This window comes from Erpetoichthys calabaricus, chromosome 8 (genome assembly GCF_900747795.2).
Source record: "Erpetoichthys calabaricus chromosome 8, fErpCal1.3, whole genome shotgun sequence".
Classification (NCBI taxonomy): domain Eukaryota; kingdom Metazoa; phylum Chordata; class Cladistia; order Polypteriformes; family Polypteridae; genus Erpetoichthys; species Erpetoichthys calabaricus.
Window position 1 is genome coordinate 32115143 of NC_041401.2, and position 15862 is coordinate 32131004.

General features: G+C 34.6%; 1 protein-coding gene across 14 annotated transcripts in view; it reads left to right on the plus strand.

Annotated features, from left to right (window-relative positions):
• The window catches only part of baz2ba (bromodomain adjacent to zinc finger domain, 2Ba), a 279446-nt gene that overhangs the window by 63640 nt on the left and 199944 nt on the right, over window positions 1-15862 (plus strand). The window contains exon 3 of one of the 14 annotated variants that reach the window (XM_051930570.1): window positions 11332-11397. The exons of the other annotated variants lie outside the window; for them this stretch is intronic. The gene's annotated coding sequence lies outside the window, so the exon portion shown is untranslated. The remainder of the gene's footprint in view (window positions 1-11331; window positions 11398-15862) is intronic. 14 annotated transcript variants of the gene reach the window in all.

The following is a 15862-nucleotide window of genomic DNA, read 5'->3' on the forward strand; positions in this document are numbered from 1 at the left end:
TCTCAAAGAATCTCAAAGTCTGGTTATATAATTGCATCACTGATTTAGTATGGGCTAGGGAGTCTACAAAAAATATGGATGGTAACATTTATTCTTAATATGATTACTTTAAAAATATGGTGAGCAGTCTTTTAGCACCTTCCAAAAGTGTATTGTATTTTATCCGAAAGGTGGTGCACATAATTGAAATGTTTTGCATATTCTATCTCTTATTATTAAAGTTTCTAGTACAGATCATTTGTCCCATTTATAACTCGTTTGTATTAATAGCAGCTGGTATCTTGGACTGGTTACATCTTGCTCAACAAATGAGAAAGCTGGGATATTCCAGCTGTAATCCTTCAAATTAAAAGATACTGACATGTCAGTAGAATATATTATATAAAGTAAAATAAAATTGTATTGCCTGATACTGCCGGGATAGGCTCCGGCTCCATGTGACGTAGTTAAGTGGATTTAAAAAATATTATATTTTATTATAGCCTTGAACATTTTTATGTGGAAATGTATAAACAATGTATTTGATCACTATATTTTGCATCAATCCAGACAAAACAGTACTCGTTGTTAATATAGTTGATCTATTTATGTATGTTTATTTGTCTAGTTAGTCTTTTTTCCCCCCATTTGTGCTAAATTCATTTAGTGTATTGTTGCTATAGCTGATCGAGAACATTTCTCAAACTAATCAATGAGAGGTGGGCTTTGTGTAGATGAAGTTATTCCCTGAGCTCTCGCCACGTACAGATGTGGCACACACACTCACACGCATGCACACACACACACACGCACATGCACAGTCTCTCTCTCTCTCTCTCTCTCTCTCTCTCTCTCTGTCTTTGTGTTTACCAATCTGCAAACTTGTGATTCATTTATTATATTGCAATTTATAGGGACAAAGCTAGGCAAGTGAAAACAGTCTTTATACTGTTAATGTCATCTTTGTGAGTGTTCAGACTTACTGCCAAACAGTGGTTTTTTTAATTTGTATTTAGTAATGTGAGGATACTTGAATGCCCTGATAGATGATTTGTCATGTTTATTTTTTTTCCCTAGCAATGTTTTTTTTTCAGTACTGCCCTCATGCAAACACATACATTTAAACTTTAATTCATGCATATTTGGAGATGACGCAGTGGTGTGGAGTTTAAATGTTTTCCCCTTAAAAGTGCAGTTTTCATCCCTCATTGTAAACAGATGTGATTTTCCCTGATTTGTGATTCCAAATTGCCCCTTTGTTGGGGGTGTGTGTGAGTAAGCCCTGTAATAGACTGGCGTCTTACCCAGGCTTGGGCCCAGTGCTGCCAGAATGTGGTCCTGGGCTCCCACAACTCTGAACAACCCTGATAACTAGCCATTTGGTGGCTGTTGTCCTGTACGTGTTTCGCTCTAAAACTGCTAACTGATGTGACCCTTTACTACTCATTAAATCTAATTGGTCTGACTGAGTGACTAACTCAGTTGACATCTCCTTCATGGACAGCCATTTGTATGGGTGGTTTAATAGTTTATACTGATATTATTATTTTACAGAAATGGTGCCATTTCTTCATGATTTTCTTTTAGCAGTTTATGTTTTGGTGTATTTTATTCCTGGTTATTTTTTTTTATTATAATTCAGGACCGTGACTTTCATATATTTTTGTATTATTGAGTGTTTGATATAAATTTACATATATTGTTTTCTTTCATTTTCTCTGCTTTTTTGTGAAGTGCTTTAAGCAAGGTGCTATATAAATAAAATGCATTCTTATTATTATTGAACTGGATTAAGTAGGTTCGAGAATGTTATGTGTTATAGACTTTGAAAATTACATTTTAGTCAAGTGCAAATGAAACACAGAAAAACAGTCAGCCTGTTCAGAAAAAAATAAAAACATTCAGTTTCAAAGTGAATATCAGCCCACAAGTTTCATGGATTCCATGAAATCAGTTATATTATGAGAGAAACACATTTTCTCGTATAATAAAAGAGTTTATGGCTATGCACATAGGCTGAGTGGACATTATATTCATGGCTAAGTTGAGCTCACAGTAGTCCTCGGCCCTTCACAGAGCACTCGCGTGGTCTTTCAGGGTACCGTGCAGCGCATTCTGACCCTGTGAATTTCAATACATGAGTTTGTGTTTTTTGCTATGTAATCTTGCCATTCTTCCTTGTAACAATGCATCACTGAAGACATCATTGCTGATCTTTGTGATGCTGTTGTTTAATTGCTTTATTTTTTTCATATAATGTTGGTAAAATATGAAAACGTCATTTGGGAGTTGTAGTTGTCTCTGAACCCATATACGGTTTATGACGTGTTTTACCAGAAAATATCTTTGAAAATAAATCCTACACAAAAGACTTGATTTTAGTAATACAGAAGTTTCAAATATTAAATACATTAGCTTTTGATTTAAAAAAGGTGTGAATTTTATATATAAATTGTGACTGTTCTTGCATTAAATATGAGGGGCGGCTTTATTAGTATTTTTCCCCTCATCATTGTTGGAAATACCTTTTTCTATTATATTTAGCTTTCTTGTATGTTTACTAATTATAAAATATAATACACTTCCAAATATGACCCAGTTTTGCAATTGAATCTTTAAGATCCCAAATCATATTAAATATTTACAAAGCATTATGCTCTTCAAGAAGCAATAATTTGCAAAATGAAGCATTATTAGTACGGTGCCTTTTTAAAAGTACACATTATGTTAAGTTAGCTTTGTCACTTGGTTTTACAGTATGTCAAATATCAGCTATTTTGTAGGTGTACAGTTGTTGTGCTGCATGTATTTTAAAATAAAAAATTGCACTGTTCTGCCCATTGTGTTTAATTCATGCACTAATAACAAAACATTGTTCTCATAAGGGCTGATTTTTATATTTAATAATTTTTTACACATTTTATTCATTTTTTTATTATATATAGGAAAGAACAATTTTATTCCTTACAGGAATAAGTAGGCCTACTATAGACACTGTGGTTTGCTTTTATTAGCTCTTACAAATATATGGCCTGCCACTAACACTGAATGGTAGAAAGATTTATCATCAGCAGTGTTGGGACCTCTCAATCCACCATCAAAATAAACGTGCGTGGTCTTTGACTATATTCAGTACTGTGTTTTAAATGCCACATCTGTTTTGGCTCTAATGGGTCTAAGCCATGACTATTTAAAAGCGGGCAGCTTGAGACCTAGTCGATGGCAGGTAGAATTGATTGTCGTCCACAGGAGTCATTCACCAGTCCGGCCTACAATGATCCTCAGTGGAATGGCTGTATTTATCAAACCATATATTATAGACTTTATGGAATATGTGGGTGGGTGAAAGGTGATGTTGTACAATGTAAATGTTTTTCTTTAGTAAATTAGTGATACTGCCTTTGATAGAATTGTGTCATTATTTTGGGTTGGGCTTCGATATGTTAGATAGCAAAGCCAACAAAGGAGGACGTAATGATTTAGTGAAACCCCCAAGTCTAGGGTTTATTGTTACATTGTGCTTGAGGAACCTAAATTGGATTAAGCAGATGGAGCACAGTAGTGTATTACTGGGTGTTTTTAAAAACAGAGCTTGACGTATAGAGTGGCCAAAGCTGTGGTGAGTAGTGCATGTGTCGTGTAGGAGAGTGTGGCAAACTGACATGTAAACTATCTGCCATTTACTGTAGGAAGTCCTGAGGTGGCTGAAAACACCAGTATTGTGCAGACAGAACATGCCTGATACTCCTTTTGACATGCATTCTCCATTGATGGCAGTTGTTTTTATTTATTTATTTATTTATTCGTTCATTCATTCATTCATTCTTGTGATTATGGCTATGTCAGATGTTAAAGCACACTCAAGCTCAGCTCGCTCAGCACACTTGAGTTGACTGCCTGCTCACTAAAACAGATGTCAACAGCATATACACAAACACTGACTCTTGGTTAAAGGCATATCATTTGTGTGCAGACTAAATTGGATCCATGATGGAAGAGAGCTTTACCATCAGGAAAGCAAATCAGTAAATCTGGTAGAATGGTTTTAATGTTCCCATAAATTGACCAAAAAAAAAAAAAAAACTTAAAGAGCTGTAGTGAGTTATTTTACTAAATTTATAATAAAGCTTACATTTACATATTTGTTTGAAGCCTTTATCCAAGGTGACTAACAACATTTAGGATACAACTGGTTACATTACTTTTGGTGTTGCAATTGGAGCACGGAAAGGTCAAATGACTTGCTCAGGGTCACATAGTGTCAGTAGTGGGATTTGAAGTCCAACGCCTTAACCACTATACCACGCAAGTTTACTTATCTGTTAATGTAGTTTGTATTCAGTCAATCTGTTTAACTTTATTCACATTGACTATGCATACAAAAACTAAATAAATTGTTTTATATAAAAGCATAAAATATTCTGTTAGAAAATGCCATTGTATTGATCTCATATGTTAAATAATAGAACCTAATTTTACAAAAAAAATGTGAAATGACATCTCCATTTTCACCAAGTTAGCTCAAGTTACTCTATTGTTTTTAACACAATGCTTGCTGACTTGGACTTGGTGTGCTAATGGTGTCATTTTGTTAAAGGGTATACATTCACACTGGGGTTCCATTTTGTTTGGGCGTTCAATTCACTGGCACATTTATATGTATATATATTTATGTATATATATATATATATATATATATATATATATATATATATATATATATATATATATATATATATATATATATGTGTATATGTATATGTGTATATGTATATATATATATATATATATATAAATGTGTATATGTATATATATATATATATATATATATATATATATATATATATATATATATATGTATATATATATATGTGTATATGTATATATATATATGTGTATATGTATATATATATATGTGTATATGTATATATATATATATGTGTATATGTATATATATATATATGTGTATATGTATATATATATATATGTGTATATGTATATATATATATATGTGTATATGTATATATATATATATGTGTATATGTATATATATATATATATGTGTATATGTATATATATATATATATGTGTATATGTATATATATATATATGTGTATATGTATATATATATATATATATGTGTATATGTATATATATATATATATATATAATATGTAATTTGTGCTAGATGCCTTTGTCAGTTCATTTTTCAGACTGTAATTAGGATTTTTAAGTCTCTTATTAGCTGTTGTTGTCTATTTGTCTTCTTTAGTTAAACATTATTTACAGTCTTTTCATTTAGTGTGATAGATGGAAACTAAGAAAAATAATGTCATTTGTTGAACGTAAAATGTTGTAAAGCTGTGCAGATTTGTAAGGAGTGTTACACTTAATGGTAATTTTAGGGAATATAATTTATATAAAAAAAAAGGTACCCAATGAGAGTGAAAGATTCCAAATTTAAAATCCCATTTGATTGCATAAATTTAATCCATCCTTTTTGTGTTAGAATAAATACTTACTTCTGCTGTGGGATAATGGTTGCCTTGCTGAAAGAGTTGTAATCCTTAAGACTTTGTCATCGTCTGGGCTGCTGAAATCTGTGTTAATGGATTTTTCCACAGCAGCCTGAGTCTGCTCATTGTTCTCCTTATGCAGATTAAAAAAAAAAAATCAGTCTGGGTATGTCAGTCCTGCCATGATTTAGTTCTCGTGTGCCTGATAATGTATGTAAATGAGGGGGGTGCTGAGAAACACAGAAAAAAAATATTTGTCTTTGTTTGATGTTTATGTTCATTTGCACCCTCATGTGTTAATTAGTGGCTTAAATAAAAGGGAATGTTTAGGGAGCATTACTAGCATGTGCGAGAGTCCGAAGAATGTGTGGTGTACAATGAATGCTTAAATAAGGCAGACAGGATTGACATTGCCTATTTTAAAATTCCTCTCAAGTGTGTTTTTGTGTTTGTGTATTTCCGTGTAGATGGATGCCTAAAGTCTGCAGCCTTTAGTGAAATTTCAAGTTTTGTGGATCTAAATCCAGACAAACTCAGGACGGAGCTTTTTTTTTTTTTTTTTTTTTTTTTTTTATTTATTTTTTTTACTTTTAGTAAGAACCTTGTTCAATGAAAAATAAAAGGACTGTTTTTTGGCAAAGTAATTAAAGTGTAAATAAAATATTTTTAGTACTTTAGGTTTGATTACAGCTGCAGGTCAACTTGGTATTGCTGGGCTTTGCAGTCTTGTCCCTGTTTTGCCAGCATGCTTTGGGGCATTGCTGTGCTGAAAGATAGAATTCTTGTTTAGCTTCAGCTTTCTGATAGAGGACAGCAGGCTTTCCAACAATCCATCTTGATATTTGAAGCTGTTCATTTTTCTCTACTGCCCTAACCAAGAGACTCTGTCACTGGGAAACAGTCCCACAACATGATACTGCCACCACCCTGCTTTAAGAGTGGATAATGTCCTGTGTTGACTTTATATTAGACATAACTTTTGAAAATAAGGCCAATTATTTCTACATTGGTCTCATCAGACCTTAAGATCTTTTAGTTTTACTAGACTGAAAATGTTGTCTTACAAACTTATGTCTTTGCTTAATGCAACCAAGAAACTTTAAGGGAAGATAGATGAAGAAGAAGAAGAAATAGAAGAGCCAAATTTATATGGGGATAATCATAATATAATCAGACAATGTCCGCTGAAGTAATATTATCTTTTTGCATGATTGAAATTGTGGTGTGTGTGTGTGTGTGTGTGTGTGCGTGCGTGCGTGCGTGCGTGTGTGTGTGTGTGTGTGTGTTCACCTTGTCCAATTATTTTTTTTGCCTTGGCACCTGATGTATTCTGGGATAGACTCCAGCTTCCCCAGACACTGCTCTGGATAAATGGGTTTGAAAAACGGATGGATAGATGAAATGGTCAGTTGCAGCACATATCATCATAGCCAATGAAAGTTTTCTTTTTTTCTTTTTTAATTGTTTTTCCTTAATATGTAAAATCAAATTAAACATCTTCATTTCAATCTTTACATCAACAAAACATGAAATTTCTATGATTGTGGAAACGTGTTACATTCAGTGTGGGTATGTGTGTGTGTTTATTTATTTATATATTATAGTGGTTGTGTGAGGAATGACATCTGGACTAGAGAACTGTTAGGTCACCAACCAGCTCACCCCATTTAATAATAACTACCATATTAAACAAAGATAGTACACAATGACAGAATAACAGAACATTAACCTCCCTCAACAGGGTATCTTTAGCAGATGAGGTCTGGTGTGGGGCTCCTTCTCTCATAAGTGAGGGTCCAGAATGAGAAGCCATCTTCTGTGAATATCTTGCTTTTATACTTCTCTAACTGGAGGGGAATGTGTCCATTGCCCTAACTGGACATCTTCTCCTGGCTGCAGGAAAAGAAAGAGTCGATACTGTTGGTGACAGCACCTCCTCTCATATGGAGTGAGGCTTCTTTCCCAGGAGGGTGATCCACAGACAAACATGAATGACTGTAGCATATATATATTTTTTAATTTAGACTTTTGGGTAGTGCAAATACCAGGCACTGCAGAGTAGTATTAGAGTAACTATATCAATAACAGTAATTTTATAAATAATAGTAGTATTTCTACTTTACCGTCAGAATGATTGACCATGATTGACCATTATTTCTTTTGCTACAGTTCTTCTTGTTTAGTGTTATATATTGAAGAATGGTTGGAATTCACAGAGAAAATACTTCTTTTCACATTCACTTTAACAAAATTCGGACAATGCATTAATGCTTAAGTGTGTTGAATAGCGTTTGTTTCCAGCTGTTATTCTGATCTCTTGCTAAAAGTATCTTATAAAACCCCTTTATATTTTGGATTACCGTAGCAAGAAAATTATATTGAAAGAATGTTCATGAGTTTAAAATGAAACGTTCATCATGCTTAAGTTCAATTTTCTCTGTGGTTGCTTTAAAAATTCAATAAATATCTTTACAAAAGCTGTGACTAATGCTCCGACATGTTTGGGAAGGAAGTCCCTACGAGTATTTCAACATACAATATGAAAAGTACAAACATCTACATCTTCCTTGTGTCATTCTCTGCCAGTTGTATCCCAGCTTGAATTCTGTACTCGGGGTCCGTTATTCACAATACACCACCTTAAAAGACCTGTGCTGAATGTCACTAAATAACTAGTCATTTGTTTACTCCTGATTTATTTAAACATTGTGGCTGATTGTCTAAAAGCATTGGAGTTTAAACTAAAAGGATGAAGGTTTAATACCCACCACTGGCTCACTGAGCAGGACAGTTAACCTGCTTGTGTTCCAACTGAAATCTGCTTCTTCTTTCGGCTGCAAATGAATGCGCAAAAAAAAAATTAAAAAGCGTCAAGGGGCAGTATTCATTATAAGGCATTTAAAAAAAGGGAAAAAAACAGAATAAACAGAATGCAAACTAATGATACTGCTGTGACAAAGGTAAAAAGTTACTTTTGACTTTTAAGGGTTAAGTAAGAAAGAAGCCTGTTTCCTACTGTCACTTTAAAATTCTTTGTAAAACATCTCTTTTTAACCCACATTGCTTCACCTGTGTATTTTGAATGCGCACACCCTGTGGGATATTTTGTAGGAGCACTTGAGTTATTCTCAATTCCAGAAATACCATGGAATCCCCAAGGGAAATAGCAAAGGTAGTTTTCTTAACAAGAACCAAACAATACAGAGATAGGTAAGCACATGAGGATACTAAAATACAATGAAACAAAAATTCCCAAGGCTTGTGCCTCTCTGTGACAAGTAAATAGTTGGAGTGTTCCATCTGAAACACGGCATTTGGTGGCTGGCTCTTTTTCATCTTCCCTTCATTCTCCTTATACCACGATAGGTTCTCTTCATCTCCCCAGATGAGCCCTCCTGACTCCAGACTCCTAGATTTGAAATCCAAACTGGCCTTTAAACCTTTTAGGCTATCACTTAATGGTCATAGCATCATACTATTTCTGTTTTTAGAAATGTCCTGAAGAGCGCCGGAGGATGTTCTTCCAAAGCTCCCTTGGTATCCTTAGGTCTTCTTAACGGTCCCAAATCTTAAGGCACATTCTAAGGAATTGTCAATACTAATACAGTAAGAGGCTGTGTGCTTCCCTGCTGCCACACCTCAACTCCAGAATAGATATTTAATTTCTCCCATTAATTAAGAAACTGGCATCCCTGCTAGAATGTATTCATGTAGGTATCTCTACCGAGTAATTCCTCAACAAGTTATAATTAAGGTCCCTAGCCTGCTCACCTATACACTGGGCTAAAGCCAATCCACTTAAAGGAATCCCCATCCCAAAAACAACGTTTCTTATATGAAACTTTCTCCATGTGGTGTATAGTGATGGCAAAATTTTTAATCTCATGGTTTCATGGAGGAGAGAGATATTAAACCTTCTGATAAAATAGGAAACTATAGAGACCAATGCTGGACTACAGCATACAATATAAAAGCATCCATGTAAAAATCTCATGCTACTTGTGTTGCATACTCCACATGTCAAGTCATCCAGTCATTGGCAATGGTTAAAGTGCATGCATTTTTGTTAAAATTGTGTTAAATAAATGCTTCTGGAAAATAAGAGCAGTGCACACAGAGGAAATAGTTTGGATGCACTGCTCTGATTTTCCATGCATGCATTATCCCCTTATGAGCATACGACTAGATGACTTGACATGTGGATTATGAGATGTGAATAATGTAAGATTTTTTATAGCCTTTTTTTTTATTGTTTGCTCAGTTTTGCCTGTTTTACATTTTTAGACAAGATATTAAAGTAGGTCTGCACCAGGGTCCTTCTTTAGGTCGTTACCTTTTGGTTCTGATTATGGATGTGTTGACTCATGCTGTTTGCTGATGACATTGTGTTGTGTAGCACCAGTAAAGAGGAAGTTGGAAGGATGGAGAAGGGCTTTGAAACATAGAGGGTTGAAGATAAATAAGAAGAAGACAGAATGTATGAGGGTTTGTGATGACCAGGATGTAGAAGTTAGCCTGCAGGGAGAGCTACTGAAAAGAGTGGAAACATTTAAATATCTGGCATCAGAGGTGGCCCAAGATGGAAAATTAGATGCAGAAATAACCCATAGACTGCAGTGTGGATGGAAGAATTAGAAGAAGGTATCAGGAGTATTGTGTGATCTAAAAATTAAGGTGAAGGTTAAAGGTAAGCTTTTTAAGACAGTGGTAAGACAAACAATGATGTATGGAGCTGTGATATGGCCAGTAAAGAGAGCACGGGAGAGGTTAGAAGTGGCAGAAATGTTGGGGTGGATATGTAGAGCTACAAAGAAGGACAGAATAATAAATGAGACAATCAGAGGTACAACAAAAGTGGGAGAGATATCTAAGAAACCACAGAAAAGTAAGTTGAAGTGGTGTGAACATGTGATGAGAAGCGAGCGTTAATATGGTGGCAAAACAGTGATGAGAATGGAAGTACAGGGGAAGAAAAAATGAGGGAGGCCAAAGTGGAGGTGGATGGATAAAGGAAAAGAAGATATGAAGGAAAAGGGCTTGAGTGAGAAGAAGGTGCAGGGCTGAACTGTTTGGAGAAAGCTGATCAAGCAAGAAAGATGAAGTGGAAAAACCTTTTTTTTTATTGTTTGCTGTGGTCCAGTGTTGATCTCCATGGATAGCCACTCTATCAGAACAATTTTTTTTTATCTTGGTTCTATATGAAAACATAAGATTCAAACTTTTTTTCGGTAACCAGTATAAACTACATTGGATAAGTAACATCAAAAAATATAATTTTTGGGTGGAAGATTTCTTTAATGAAGTACTGTAGGTTAATCCAGACACAAAAAGCAATCTGACGTGAAATGCTGAGGCACACAGTGTGTTAAACTTAAATGTGCAACCTTCCATTTGTCTACAATTTATTCTTAGTTTTGTAACCAGTTGAATAAACAACAATTACCTGGAAAAAATGGACTGAAGCCATTTTTAAATGTACTCTAATCAACATCTTAGACTGCTTATTTTAAGCTCTGGTGTTTGTTATTGATGAGGTCTATTCTTCCCACGTTGACTTTGCATTAGTACAAAGAGAGTCAAAATATATAACAGAACAAAAATGGCATCTCTGAAAATGTGAATCATCTTTGCATTTTTATTGGAGTTTATGTCTACAATGTATCACAAAGCTGTAGGTGTCTACCTGCTGTGAATAAGAAGCACATAGTCATTCAGAAAGAATATGGTCAAAGAACCTCATTTAAGTTTATTATTTAAGAACATAAAATAGAATACTGTAACACTTGTGAAAACAAATGTCTACTTAAGGTGGGTAACAGCAGCCCTTTATCTGCAGGTTCATGTTTATAAGTGAAAGAGCAGAACAAGTTGCTGCCAGCAAATGAGAGAAGTGCATATAAGGGTAAGGAAGTGGACATGTAGATATGAGTTGGATAAGGACGCTATCATGGCGGTCAAGGATGGGAAGTTCATTGGTCATTGGACGTCTTGTACATTTCACAGCAAGAGAGATTGAATTGACCGGAGTGCAAGTCTTTTGGTTGTAGATGAAAACCCATAGTTATGCCTTGTACATGTTGTTTTTCTCACTTTTATGCAGTCTATTTATTTTGTTAATCCTTTCATTGCACTTGACTTAATTTTTGGGTGGAGTATTCTGTTATTATTTTTTTATATGTTACTTAACCTACAGTATGCGGTTTGTAGTGATGGTGGAGAAAAATGCTTGCATGTTGTGTAATAAAGCTCGGCATATTTCCTTTAAACATCAGCTATTACTTTGAAGCTGTCTCTTGTTGTCTTTAAATTGATGACAATTTTCTGATGTTCTGGTAAAAAATAATTGAAATAAAAGAAAAAGATTACATTCTTTTTATTTTGTTTACACAGATAAAGCACATTTTTAAATGTGGGAAATTATTGCCAGTTTGTCAAAGCATTCCTAGTTCAAACTGTCTGGTTTTGGAGTAAAGCACATATATTGTTGTGCTGTAATGGATTTAATTAAGTAACAAGAATGCCAAATTAAATGTGTAAGGACATACACCTATAATCCAAACATATCCACCACTTATCCAGTTGTAACAAATGAACTCAAAACATTTAAATTAAAAGGATGAAACCAAATTGTTATTACTGTATGTTACCCTGTTTTTTAATTTGCACCAATATAATGTTAATCAGAGAACATTTTTGAAATAAAATTAAAAATCTTAAGGCAAGTAGAAACAAATCCATATTTCCTGACTGTTACAGGTACATACGTCTGTGAAAGCCTGCTTTCATAAAGAGAACTCCCATTGTATGGCAGTTATGATCAAGTGAACTCCCAACAACATTAATGGTATACAAATTGTTCAACAGAAAAATGATATTTACATGCACAGAATGAGCCAGTAATGTACAATAATAATTCCTAGCTCGAAGCAATAAAACTCAAGGTAAGACAAAATATTGAAAGGTCAGTAAAAAAATGAGGGAAAGAACAAACGATGCAAAAAGAAAATGACACTGAGGTCTTGGTTTAATATGTATGTATTGCAGGTTGATGGTTGATTTCATTAGCAAATCTCATTGTTATGCAATGTCTGTTCTCCTGCAGCAAAATGAATATTGTATTCACACAGCCTGTATATTCAGAGGAAATGTTTGGGTTTTATGCAAAATAATAAAAGAATACCTATGGGGGGGGGGCAGCAGATTTTCAGTAAATTGCTCATTTCCTCCCTAAGATTTCTGATTTAAAGGTTACAGGAACATTCATTAATTTCTAGTTTGGTTTAATTTTATAATTTTATTTAATCTGCTGCTAAACTACATACCCATTTTCTGTTCTTGTTGATTTTTTCCCTTCTTCTCAAGCAGAATACATCCTTTTATTTTAATCCATTCATCCAGTTAAGACATGTTAGTACACCGGTGGATGTTACATTTTTGTGAAATGTGGTCCATGTGTAAACGTAATTTTATTCCCATTAATGCAAAGCTTTTGTGTTTTAAGCCAAAGTCATGTTATACTCTGAAGAAATCTTTGTATACACTGTATAAGAAAAAAAGAAAAAAAAAACAAAACAAAAGGTGCGCCTGTTTTCTCAATGAAATGATGCTTCTTAGTTGGCAGGATGAAGGTTAGTAGTGTTACCAAATGCATGGTGTGCAGAATTCGACATTGGATCTAAAAGTTAATTTCAACAAGCATGCAAACACTGAAAACATTGTATATAAAATAATATGTGAAATATCATATATACTAGTATTCAAAAGTTTGAAATCACATAGAAATGTTCATGTTCTTATTATACAGTACATATACTGCGTGGGTGTGTGTGTATGTATATATATATATATATATATATATATATTATATGGGCAGAGAGTGGTGGTTCTGAGGCGAGGGATCTGCACTGGCAATTTGGAAGGTTGCTGGTTCAAATCCTATAAACACTGGAAATGACTCTAGTCTGTTGGGCCCTTGAGCAAGGCACTTAACCTGCAATGGCTTCGTCCTGGGTATGATGTTAATCTGCATCCAGCCCTGGTTCTCCAACTTACAGGGAAAACTTGGGGGTTGGTGGCAGGATTGGCAGTCCAGCCACTGTCAAAAACCTCACACAGTTCTAGTGTGGTGCTGAGGTGTCACCTGGATTGGGTTCCAATCCATGTTCCCAATTTCCCAATCCACTCTCTCTCTCTCTCTCTCTCTCTCTCTCTCTCTCTCTCTCTCTCTCTCTCTCTCTCTCTCTCTCTCTCTCTCTCTCTCTCTCTATATATATATATATATATATATATATATATATATATATATATATATATATATATATATATATATATATATATATATATATATATATATATATATATATATATATATACTTTTTCTATAATTTGCACCAAGTCAGGCTAAGGGTCCTGGACAGGACTATACAAGTCAAAGAAGGAAACGGAACCTCTGACTGTGTATTTTCCAGTTTACTCCTTATTTACACTACCCGCACAGTGGACAATTAAAAGAAAAAGTAAATCTTTTAGGTTTTAGTATAAAGGCTATCTATGCATTCATGTTTTAGTGCCTTTTATATCTATATATACACACAGACCTCTTCACTTGGTACACACTTTATTGTTTTGTAGATTTAATTTTATATATATATATATATATATATATGGGCATTGGGTTCTTCATCGCCTCCCTGACCAAGTCACTCCTTGCCTGCTTACTCATTTTGGCTGGATGGTCAACTCAAGAAGAGTCCTAGTGGTTCCAAACTTCTTCCATTTTATAATAATATAGACAACTGTGCTCCAGAGAAGGGAGCACTCAAAGGCTTTAGAAATAGTTTTATCCCCATGTCATGATTTGTGCCTCACCACAATTTCATTACAGAGGTCCACAGAGAACTCCTTGGGCTTCATGGCTTTCTTTTTGTCCTGTCATGCAGTGTGAATTGTTGGACCATCTATACACAGGTGTGTGCCTTTCTAAATGATGTCCAGTCAATTCAGTTTGCCACAGGTGGACTCTAGTCGATTTCTGGACACATCTTAAGGAGAATTAAAGTGAACAGAATGGAATTGAGCGCAGTTGGATGCCACATCAAAGGATCTAAATACTTAGATGAAAGAGAGTTTTTCATTTCTAATAAATGTGTAAACTTTTCTGAAGACATGTCTTCACTTTGTCATTATGGGTTATCAAGTGTAGATTGATGGGCAATAATGTGCAAATGTATAGGAAGTGAAAGTATCTGAATACTTTCAGAATCCACTATGAGTGTATTTGTGTGTATATAAAAACATATATGTAAAATAAAGTGATATGAAGATGCAATAGAATGAATAGATACTTGTCCTTTTTTCGGAAACGCTAAAAATTGTAAGTTGTTAACTTTTTCTTTTAATTCACCATTGTGCAAGTAGTGGGCATTGGAAGGAAACTGGAAAGCACACACTTGGTGTTTCCACTCCCTTCTTTGACTTGGATAGTCCTGCCCAACTCTCTTAGCCTGCGTCGGTGCAAATTATAGAAATAATGTAGAAAACAATGCAAATTATAGAAATAATGTAGAAAACAATGCGTCCATGTTTAAAGGACTGTGTTGAATGTTAGTAGATGCAATAAAGCAGTTTTAATGTCAGGTCTCCATGGGTTCATCCAGACTGGGGAAAGATCAGCAGTCCATGTCGCCAGAAATTGTCAAGTCAGATTCTCAAAAGGCCTATTTTGGTAAAAGTCATTTAGTTGGCTGCATGCTCCTGGTTTAATGTGTGCCTTTCAACAGCAGTTGTGTGGTGGTTTCTCCTGTTATGTCTATACAAAGTGTGTTCTTGGCAATTTATGAGTTTTGTTTTGTAATTTGCTTGTTAGAGCATCAGAGGCTGCTGCTAATAACCAAACTTGAATTTTTTAGAATTAGAGTTGCATGAAATGTACAGTAAATGGGAAAAACCATGTTTGTTCATTTAGGCTGTAGGTATTAAGAATTATAAAATGTCACTACACCCAATGGGTCAAAAGGAGAGTAAAATATAAAGTAATATAGAATTAGAATATCTTGGGTTAATGCATATGTTTCAGTTGCTTATATGCTGTTACTAGTTTTGTTTTCTTTTTTTTAGGACATTTTTGTTAATTTACTCTTTTATCTCATTTTACACCGTCTTATATCCATTTAGAAAGTAGAGTGTCTATCCAAGCAAAAGCTGACATTAGGTGGCAGGGAATACAAATACACTGCAGCTGTTGCCCCACCACTTTTGCCAGAGCTGGTTCTTTGTTGCTGCTTAGTGTCTTGGTCTCCTTCGCGGTTTCAAGCTCGGCCACTAGAGGGCCACAGTGGCTGCATGTTTCCTGTCCTGCCAGTTTCGGA